The sequence below is a fragment of the Hevea brasiliensis genome, chromosome 18 (genome assembly GCF_030052815.1).
Source record: "Hevea brasiliensis isolate MT/VB/25A 57/8 chromosome 18, ASM3005281v1, whole genome shotgun sequence".
Lineage (NCBI taxonomy): Eukaryota > Viridiplantae > Streptophyta > Magnoliopsida > Malpighiales > Euphorbiaceae > Hevea > Hevea brasiliensis.
In genome coordinates, this window is record NC_079510.1 from 604,934 (window position 1) to 613,468 (window position 8,535).

Consider the following 8,535-nt stretch of genomic DNA (forward strand, 5'->3'; position numbering starts at 1 on the left):
CTTTTGTGTCCAGCAGCTTGTAAATCAAAATTGATTGCTCTTATGGCCCAATAAGCTTTATGTTCTAACTCTACGGGCAAATGGCATGATTTCCCAAAAACTAACCTATAAGGTGTAGTTCCTATGGGGGTTTTAAATGCTGTTCTATATGCCCAAAGAGTGTCATCTAATTTAAGGGACCAATCTTTTCTGGACTTATTGACAGTTTTCTCCAAGATTTGCTTGATTTCTCTATTTGTGATTTCTACTTGGCCATTTGTTTAAGGGTGATATGGTGTGGCAATCCTATGCTTTACCCCATATTTTCTCATCAATTTTTCAAATTGGTGGTTGCAAAAATGGCTACCACCATCACTGATTATGGCACGTGGGGCACCAAACCTGGTCAAAACAAATTTTTTCAGAAATTTTACCACAACTTTTGCATCATTGGTAGGTGTAGCAATAGCTTCTACCCATTTAGATACATAGTCCACCCCTACCAAGATATATTTATTTCCATAAGAAGATGGAAATGGCCCCATGAAATCAATTCCCCACACATCAAATAATTCAACTTCTAATATGGACTGTTGGGGCATCTCATCTCTTTTGGAAATGTTGCCTACCCTTTGGCACCTATCACACTTGCTTACAAAGTCTCTCACATGTTTAAACATATTAGGCCAATAGAAACCTGATGTCAAGACTTTTTCAACAGTTTTTGAGACACTAAAATGACCACCATATTCAGAGGAATGACAATGGTAAATAACATCATGCATTTCTTCCTCTGGTATACATCTCCTAATTATTCCATCATTACATCTTCTAAACAAAAGAGGTTCTTCCCAAGAATAAAATTTAACATCATGCAAGAATCTTTTCTTTTGCTGCCAAGATAAATCAGGTGGCAAGACACCACAAGACAAGAAATTCACAATATCAGCAAACCATGTAACTGCAGAATTCAACACATACAACTGCTCATTCATGAAAAATTCATCAAGTGTCACAATTTCATCATCTTTATTTTCAGTTTTTATCCTAGAAAGGTGGTCAGCCACCACATTCTCAACACCCTTTTTATCTCTTATTTCCAAATCAAATTCTTGAAGTAATAAAATCCATCTAATCAACCTAGATTTAGCTTCTTTCTTGCTCATTAAATACTTTATTCTTTGCATGATCAGTGAAAACAATTACCTTTGAGTTGACCAAATAAGAACGGAATTTATTGAGTGCAAATACTACCGCAAGGAACTCCTTTTCAGTTGTGGCATAATTAACTTGAGCTTCATCAAGGGTTCGGCTTGCATAGTAAATGGCGTAAGGTTTTCTATCTTTTCGCTGGCCAAGGATACTCAACAAAGAAACTCGCTTGCATCACACATGATTTGAATGGCAAAGTCCAATCAGGGGTTGCATGATAGGAGCTGTTGTTAAGGCCGTCTTCAACCTGCAAAAAGCAACCATACAATCTTGATTAAAATCAAATTTAACATCATGATTTAAAAGATTTGTTAAGGGTTTAGCAAGTTTAGAAAAATCCTGAATAAATCGCCGGTAAAACCCGGCATGTCCAAGAAAACTCCGCACTCCTTTGACAGTGGTTGGAGGTGGCATTTTTTCAATAATTTCTATTTTAGCTCTATCCACTTCAATTCCCCTATTTGAGATCAAATGCCCTAGAACGATCCCCTCTTGGACCATAAAGTGGCATTTCTCCCAATTCAAAACCAGATCATTATCAGCACACCTCTGCAAGATTTTAGACAAATTAGTCAAGCATGAATCAAAATTAGTGCCATATACTGAAAAGTCATCCATGAAGACCTCTATAATTTCTTCAATAAAATCAGAAAAAATGGCCATCATGCACCTTTGAAATGTGCCAGGCGCATTACACAATCCGAATGGCATCCTTCGATAGGCAAAGGTGCCATAGGGACAGGTAAAGGTAGTTTTTTCTTGGTCATCAGGATGGATTGGAATTTGAAAGAAACCAGAATATCCATCTAAGTAACAAAAGAATGAATGCTTGGCTAATCTTTCTAACATTTGGTCCATAAAAGGAAGGGGAAAATGGTCTTTTCTTGTAGCATTGTTCAACTTCCTATAGTCTATGCACATTCTCCAACCTGTAACAGTTCTAGTGGGTATCAATTCATTATTCTCATTTTTAACAACTGTCACTCCACCTTTTTTTGGTACAACATGCACAGGACTAACCCACTCACTGTCAGAAATAGGGTAAATAATTCCAGCAGCTAGTAATTTTAGGATTTCCTTTTTCACAACATCCTTCATTGTAGGATTCAATCTTCTTTGGTGTTCAATGGAAGGTTTACTATTTGGCTCTAGGAAAATCCTATGCATACAAACTGTTGGACTAATTCCCTTTATATCATCAATTGCATAACCCAAAACTCTTCTGTATTCTCTCAAAACTCTCAACAATTTTTCATTCTCAATATCAGTCAAACATGCATTAATTATAACAGGATATGTTTCATTCGGTCCAAGAAAAGCATACCTGAGGTTGGACGGAAGAGGTTTAAGATCTACCTTTGGGGCATCCTCTACCTTTAATGATGGTTGTTTGATTTCCAAAGTTTTCACTTCTTTAAGTTGAAAAATTGTGGCCTCAGGATGTGGTGGAGAGCTCTCCAAGTGTTGTGCAAAAGCAGCTATGTTGAGATTGTCATCATCAATGCTCCCACCATGGACTAAGCAATTTTCAAGTGGGTCATGTGGATAGCTTTTTCTGAAATGCTCTTGAACAATCTCATCAATAATGTCTACCCGCAAACAAGACTCAACTTCTTCATGTTTCCTTTTCATGGCTGGATTGATGTTGAATATCATTTGATCATCTCCCACTCTAAGTGTCAATTTCTCACCCTTTACATCAATTAATGCACCAGCTGTTGCCAAAAAGGGTCTTCCCAATAAGATAAGAACTTTTGTGTCTTCTTCCATATCTAAAATGACAAAGTCCACCGGAATGTAAAATTTCCCAACCTTGATAGGCACATTTTCAAGAATGCCTTCCGGATACTTAATTGAACGGTCAGCCAATGAAAGATACATGTTTGTGGGCTTCAATTCTCCCATATTCAACTTCTCATATATTGAAAGTGGCATTAGGCTGACGCTAGCTCCAAGGTCACATAAGGCATTTGCCACACAATTATCACCAATATGACAAGGGATGGAAAACACACCCGGATCTTTGAGTTTGGGAGGTAACTTCTTCTGAATTATAGCACTGCATTGCTCTCCCAAATTGATGGTGTCATAATCTTCTAGCCTTCTCTTGTTGGAAAGAATCTCCTTCAAAAACTTGGCATAACTTGGCATTTGGGATAGTGCCTCAGTGAATGGCACATTGATATACAATTTCTTTAGCACTTCAAGGAATTTGCCAAATTGTTTGTCTAGCTTGTGCTTGATGAATCTTTGAGGGTAGGGAAGGGTGGGTTTGTAAGGTTCAGGTGGGATGTATGGTTTCTCTCCCTTATCTTGCTCACTTTTGCTTTCTTCTTCTTTTTCATTTTTCTTGCTCTCAACTGAATTTTCTTCTTTTGTGCTCTCTTTTTCTTCTCTCTTGTTTTCACTCTCTTGACCAACTTTTTTACCACTTCTCAAGGTTACAACCTTACATTGCTCATGAGGGTTTTGTGGTTGGCTAGGTAGTTTCCCATAGGAATTGCTTCCTGATGAGCTTGCTTGTTGTGCCAATTGAGTCTCCAACATGCGGTTGTGGACTTGTAATTGATCCATGGTTTGTCTCATGTGTTGCATTTCTTCCTCCAATTTGCTATTCATCTTACTTTGTTCAGCAAAAAATTTCTCCATCATGCTTTCCAAGGTTGGCTTCGGTTCATGAGGTGGAAGGGATTGTTGTGCTCTTGCTTGATATCCAGGTTGTGGCTGCCTTGTGGGCTGAAATTGAGGCTGAAATTGAGGCCTATTTTGCTACATAAACTGCTGGTTATGAGCATAATTTTAGCTTTGGCCTTGTTGAGCAAAAGTTGCTTGTGGTCTCCATGTTGAGTTGTTCACATTAGAATAAGCATTTCCCATAGGTTTCTGTTGATAACCTCCTGCATAAGCAGCTTGTTCTTGCAAATAATCATCACCATAAGAAGAGTAATCAACTCCACAACTTTGGGTTCCATCTGTGAAGGCAACTTGTTGCATAGTTGTAGGAGTAGAGTTTGTTGCCTTTGTGCAAAAATCACTAAGAAGTTGAGTCAGCTGATCAAATCTTGCATTCATGTAGCTAACTGGGTCAAGTTCATAGATCCCGGCTTTCTTTGGCTCAAGTGCTCTAGGATTTCCCCACAAATGGGTATTATGAGCAATCTTCTCTAATAGATCATAGCATTCTTCACTTGTCATTCTCATGAAATCTCCTCCTGCTTGTGAATCAATTGTGTTTCTTATGGCTGGAGTAACTCTGGTGTAGAAATTCTGAACAATCATCCATTTGGGTATTTCATGATGAGGACATTGCCTTTCAAGCTCCTTAAATCTCATCCAAGATTCATACAAAGTTTCATCATCTCTTGGTTTAAAAGCTACCATCAAATTCCTCAAATGAGTAGTTTTCCCGGGTGGGAAAAATTGAGATAGAAAAGCTTGAGATAGCTGCTCCCAAGTAGCTATAATAGCTTGTGGAAGTGAGTCATACCACTCCAATGCTGAATCCCGAAGAGAGAATGGAAATAAGGTGAGCCGAATAACTTCATCAGAAACTCCAGGTTGTCTTTGTGTGCCACATATCATCAAAAATTTCTTCAAATGAGAATGAGGATTTTCAAGTGGACTACCTCCAAATTGTGAATTCTGAACCATTTGAATAAGACCAGTCTTTAACTCAAATTGATTAGCTCCAATGATAGGTCTGTTATCTCTCACATCTGCACATCTAGGAAAAGCATAATCCAACATGGATCTTCTCTGAGGATCATCATTTTGATTAGCAACTGCATTTTGCCCGTTTTGCTCATTTCCTCCATTGTTTCCACCAATAGCTCTATTTTGATTCTCCATATTTTTAATTGTCTCCTCTTGCTCAAATCTTTGTTGTTCTTCTTTTTCTGCTTCTTTTCTTCTTTTGTATTCCTTTTTGTTGGCTCGACAGAATTTTTCAATTTCTGGGTTGAACAACAATTTGGTGTCACTTGTGCTTTTCGATCGTCTCATAAACAAGAAAAGTACCTGAAAACCACAAGGAATAATAGTGAAAATAAAAGAAAATAAAAATTCTAATTAGCTTAAAACAATTAAAATCCAACTTAAAACAAACAATTCCCCGGCAATGGCGCCAAAAACTTGATACGGTGTGTCCGCAAGTGCACGGGTCACAGTAGTATAGTTTTAAAAAAATGATATCGATCCCACAGGGAATTGTGCTTAAATTGGAAATAAAAGTATAAGCTAATTAGAATGACAAAAATTAAAGATGTAAAATGAAATTTCAAATTAAGACAAAAATTAAAGATGTAAAATGAAATTTGGAATTAAAATTGGTATTTGAGGAATTAAAACTAAATCAAACAATTAACTAAAATTAATTAAACTAGATTACCAAAAATTAATGTGGAATTTCTATTTATGAAATTTGAAAGGAATTAAATCTAAATTCAATAAAAAAAAATAAAGTGATTCTAGAGATTGGATTTAAATTGAAATTGCTATTTATGAGATTTGGAGGATTTAAATCTAAATTCAATGAAAATTAAATTGATCTAGAGATTGGATTTAAATTGAAATTGCTATTTATGAGATTTGGAGGATTTAAATCTAAATTCAATGAAAATTAAATTGATTCTAGAAATTGGATTTTCAATATTGTTTGCATGTGGTTTATCCTTAATTTAGCCAAACACATGAGAATTGCAATTTTGAGGGAAATCAATTCTTAAATTTTTGAAACCTTTTTCAAGCATTTCAAAGTTGGTTTTCATTAAATCAAACCCTGTTTTCACGGTATTTCAAACCTAACAAAAACCCATTTAAAGCTCTAATTGATTTTTGGAAAGTTCCCCTTAATCTTCTTAGCTTATTTCTAACACCAAGAAAATAAAGTTTATTGCAAGATTATCCATCCCCAATATTCACTTTTCAGTCCATCTATTAAGGATTAAAACTTAACTTAATGAGGGCCCATTCATCAAGCAAGGCAATAAGCACACAAGCAATAAATCAAAATATAACAAATCCCATTTAAATGGCTAAATCAGTTCAAAACCACAATACAAATCAATATTTACAAACCAATCTCTAGAATCTCAATCAACTACTCACAAATCATTGTTTAAAGACGAACCCAAATGAAGAAATGAAGAAATAATGGAAATGTAAGCTAAAAGGGGTAGAAAAACCCAGCAAATTGCAGAAGGATCTGCTGCAGAAAAGTGCAGAAACGTGATCCTTGCTGCTGCTGGAAGAAAATGTAGAAGGTGCTCCTCCTTCTCTCTTTCTCACTTTTCCGAAAATGACTTCCTTGCTCTCTATGGAAAGAAAATGATAAAATGGGTCTTTATATAGGCTAAGGGTCTGCCCTAGAATGGGTAAAAGGGGGAAGGTTCCAGAGAAAGTGAGGTAAAAAGCTGGAGTAATGGAAATGCCACGTCAATTATTTCCAGTAAAAATGACATAAGCCGAGTCAGTTGTGTCGTGGGTTGTGTTGCGGGTTGTGTCGCTCTCGGCGTGAATATCTGACGGTCGACACAACCTACGACATAAGCTAATTCGGTTGTGCTGCAGGTTGTGTCGCTCTCGGCCATTTTTTACTCAACTTCAAAATTTTTGCAATTCGACTTTAATCTCCTCCAAATGGCTACTCTGATCAAAATTCATCAAATTTCTCCAGATTTAACCTACAAAGCAAATAAATTCCAAAAATTAAACTAAGAAATGTGAAAATTATAAAATTGACTAAATATATACTAATATCTAAAATAATAGCTATGAATAAGGGTAAATTATGTGCAAAAATTACTCCTAAATGATGATATTAAATGCATGCATCACAGTTTCCCATAACTCTCTTACTTCTTATACTAAAGGTTGAAGATAGATATCAATTGCATTTCCAAAACCCTTAGGACATAGAATAAGCATTAACAAAATAAAATTTGATTGTTTCATGCACATCCAAAGTGGTGAATTGTATGGAATAAGTAAAATTGGTTAAACACTATATGGCATTTTGAATTGGCAAAAGGTTGAAATGCATCACCAGCAAAGCCTAGTCTCACATTATGAGAGTCTAAGACAAAATTTGGATGTAGTTTGTCAATAGAAGTCCATGCCATTGAATCAGCAAGGTGTCCCATCACTCCATCATCTACCCTCTTGTAATGGCCCGGCCCACTAGTGATATTGTCCGCTCTGGGCCGAAGCCCTCACGGTTTTAAAAAGCGTCAATAGGGGTTAGGAACCTCCATCTTATGAACCCAGCATCTCTCTCGTGTTTTGTCGATGTAGGATTTGCCTAGGGTGTTACAATCCACCTCCCTTATGGGACTCAGCGTCCTCGCTGAGGTTTGCCCCACCATCGCTCAAGGTTGCACGCGAAGCGGCTCTGATACCATAAATATAACAGCTCGGCCCACTAGTGATATTGTCCGCTCTGGACTAAAGCCCTCACGGTTTTAAAACACGTCAATAGGGGTTAGGAACCTCTATCTTATGAACCCAGCATCTCTCTCGTGTTTTATCGATGTGGGATTTGCCTAGGGTGTTACACCTCTTATCTTTATGCCATCTCATCAAAGATGTTGTCTTTGTGGACATAAACAACCTTTGAAGTCTTGGCTTTAATGGAAAGTAACGTAGAATTTTTATTGGTATTCTCTTCCCATTGGCTCTAAGTTTGTCTTCCCCATTATATTTATCAGTCTTCCATCTATAATAGTCAAATATCTTATAAAAATCTAACCCCTCATCCTCTTTCTAATATAACATGCAATTATTTACACATGCACTAATATTTTTATATGAGAGACCAAGATCTTGAATTACCTTCTTGGCATCATAATATGAATTTGGCCAAGTAGATCTGCCAGGTACTAATTCATCTTACAATAATTATAGTAGTATAGTAAATGACTCATTACTCCATCGACCAAGGCTTTTGATATGGAGCAATTTGACTAAGCAAGATAACTTTGAGCTCGTAGAACCTTTGTACAATGGTTGCTCAAAATCTCTTAATAACCTGTAGAATTTATCCGCTTCATTGTTTGGTTCCTCTTTATGGATATCGTGGCACATATAGAACACATAAATTTATGAAACTAGGCATAAAAATGGCATGCACAATAGTAAAGACATTGTACTTCAAAAGAAAATTTATGATGACTACTGCAAAAGTAGGCCTGTTATTTTCCTTGACCAGGTGAAAACAAGAACTTAGTCTTAAACATATAAAAAAGAAATTTTGATTAAGGGCTAAAGAAAATCACAAAATATTACCTTCTCACCCTTATTAGGATAATTAACTCAATAATCATAAGCCCACGTTGAGACCTTATTTCT

At 36.4% G+C, this 8,535-nt stretch overlaps 1 non-coding gene across 1 annotated transcript; it reads left to right on the forward strand.

The window, feature by feature from the left end:
- Positions 1–4,480: 4,480 nt before the first annotated feature.
- LOC131176155 (small nucleolar RNA R71) lies at positions 4,481–4,587 on the forward strand. Its single transcript, XR_009146280.1, has one exon. It is a non-coding gene; the product is annotated as a small nucleolar RNA R71 (small nucleolar RNA).
- Positions 4,588–8,535: the final 3,948 nt, after the last annotated feature.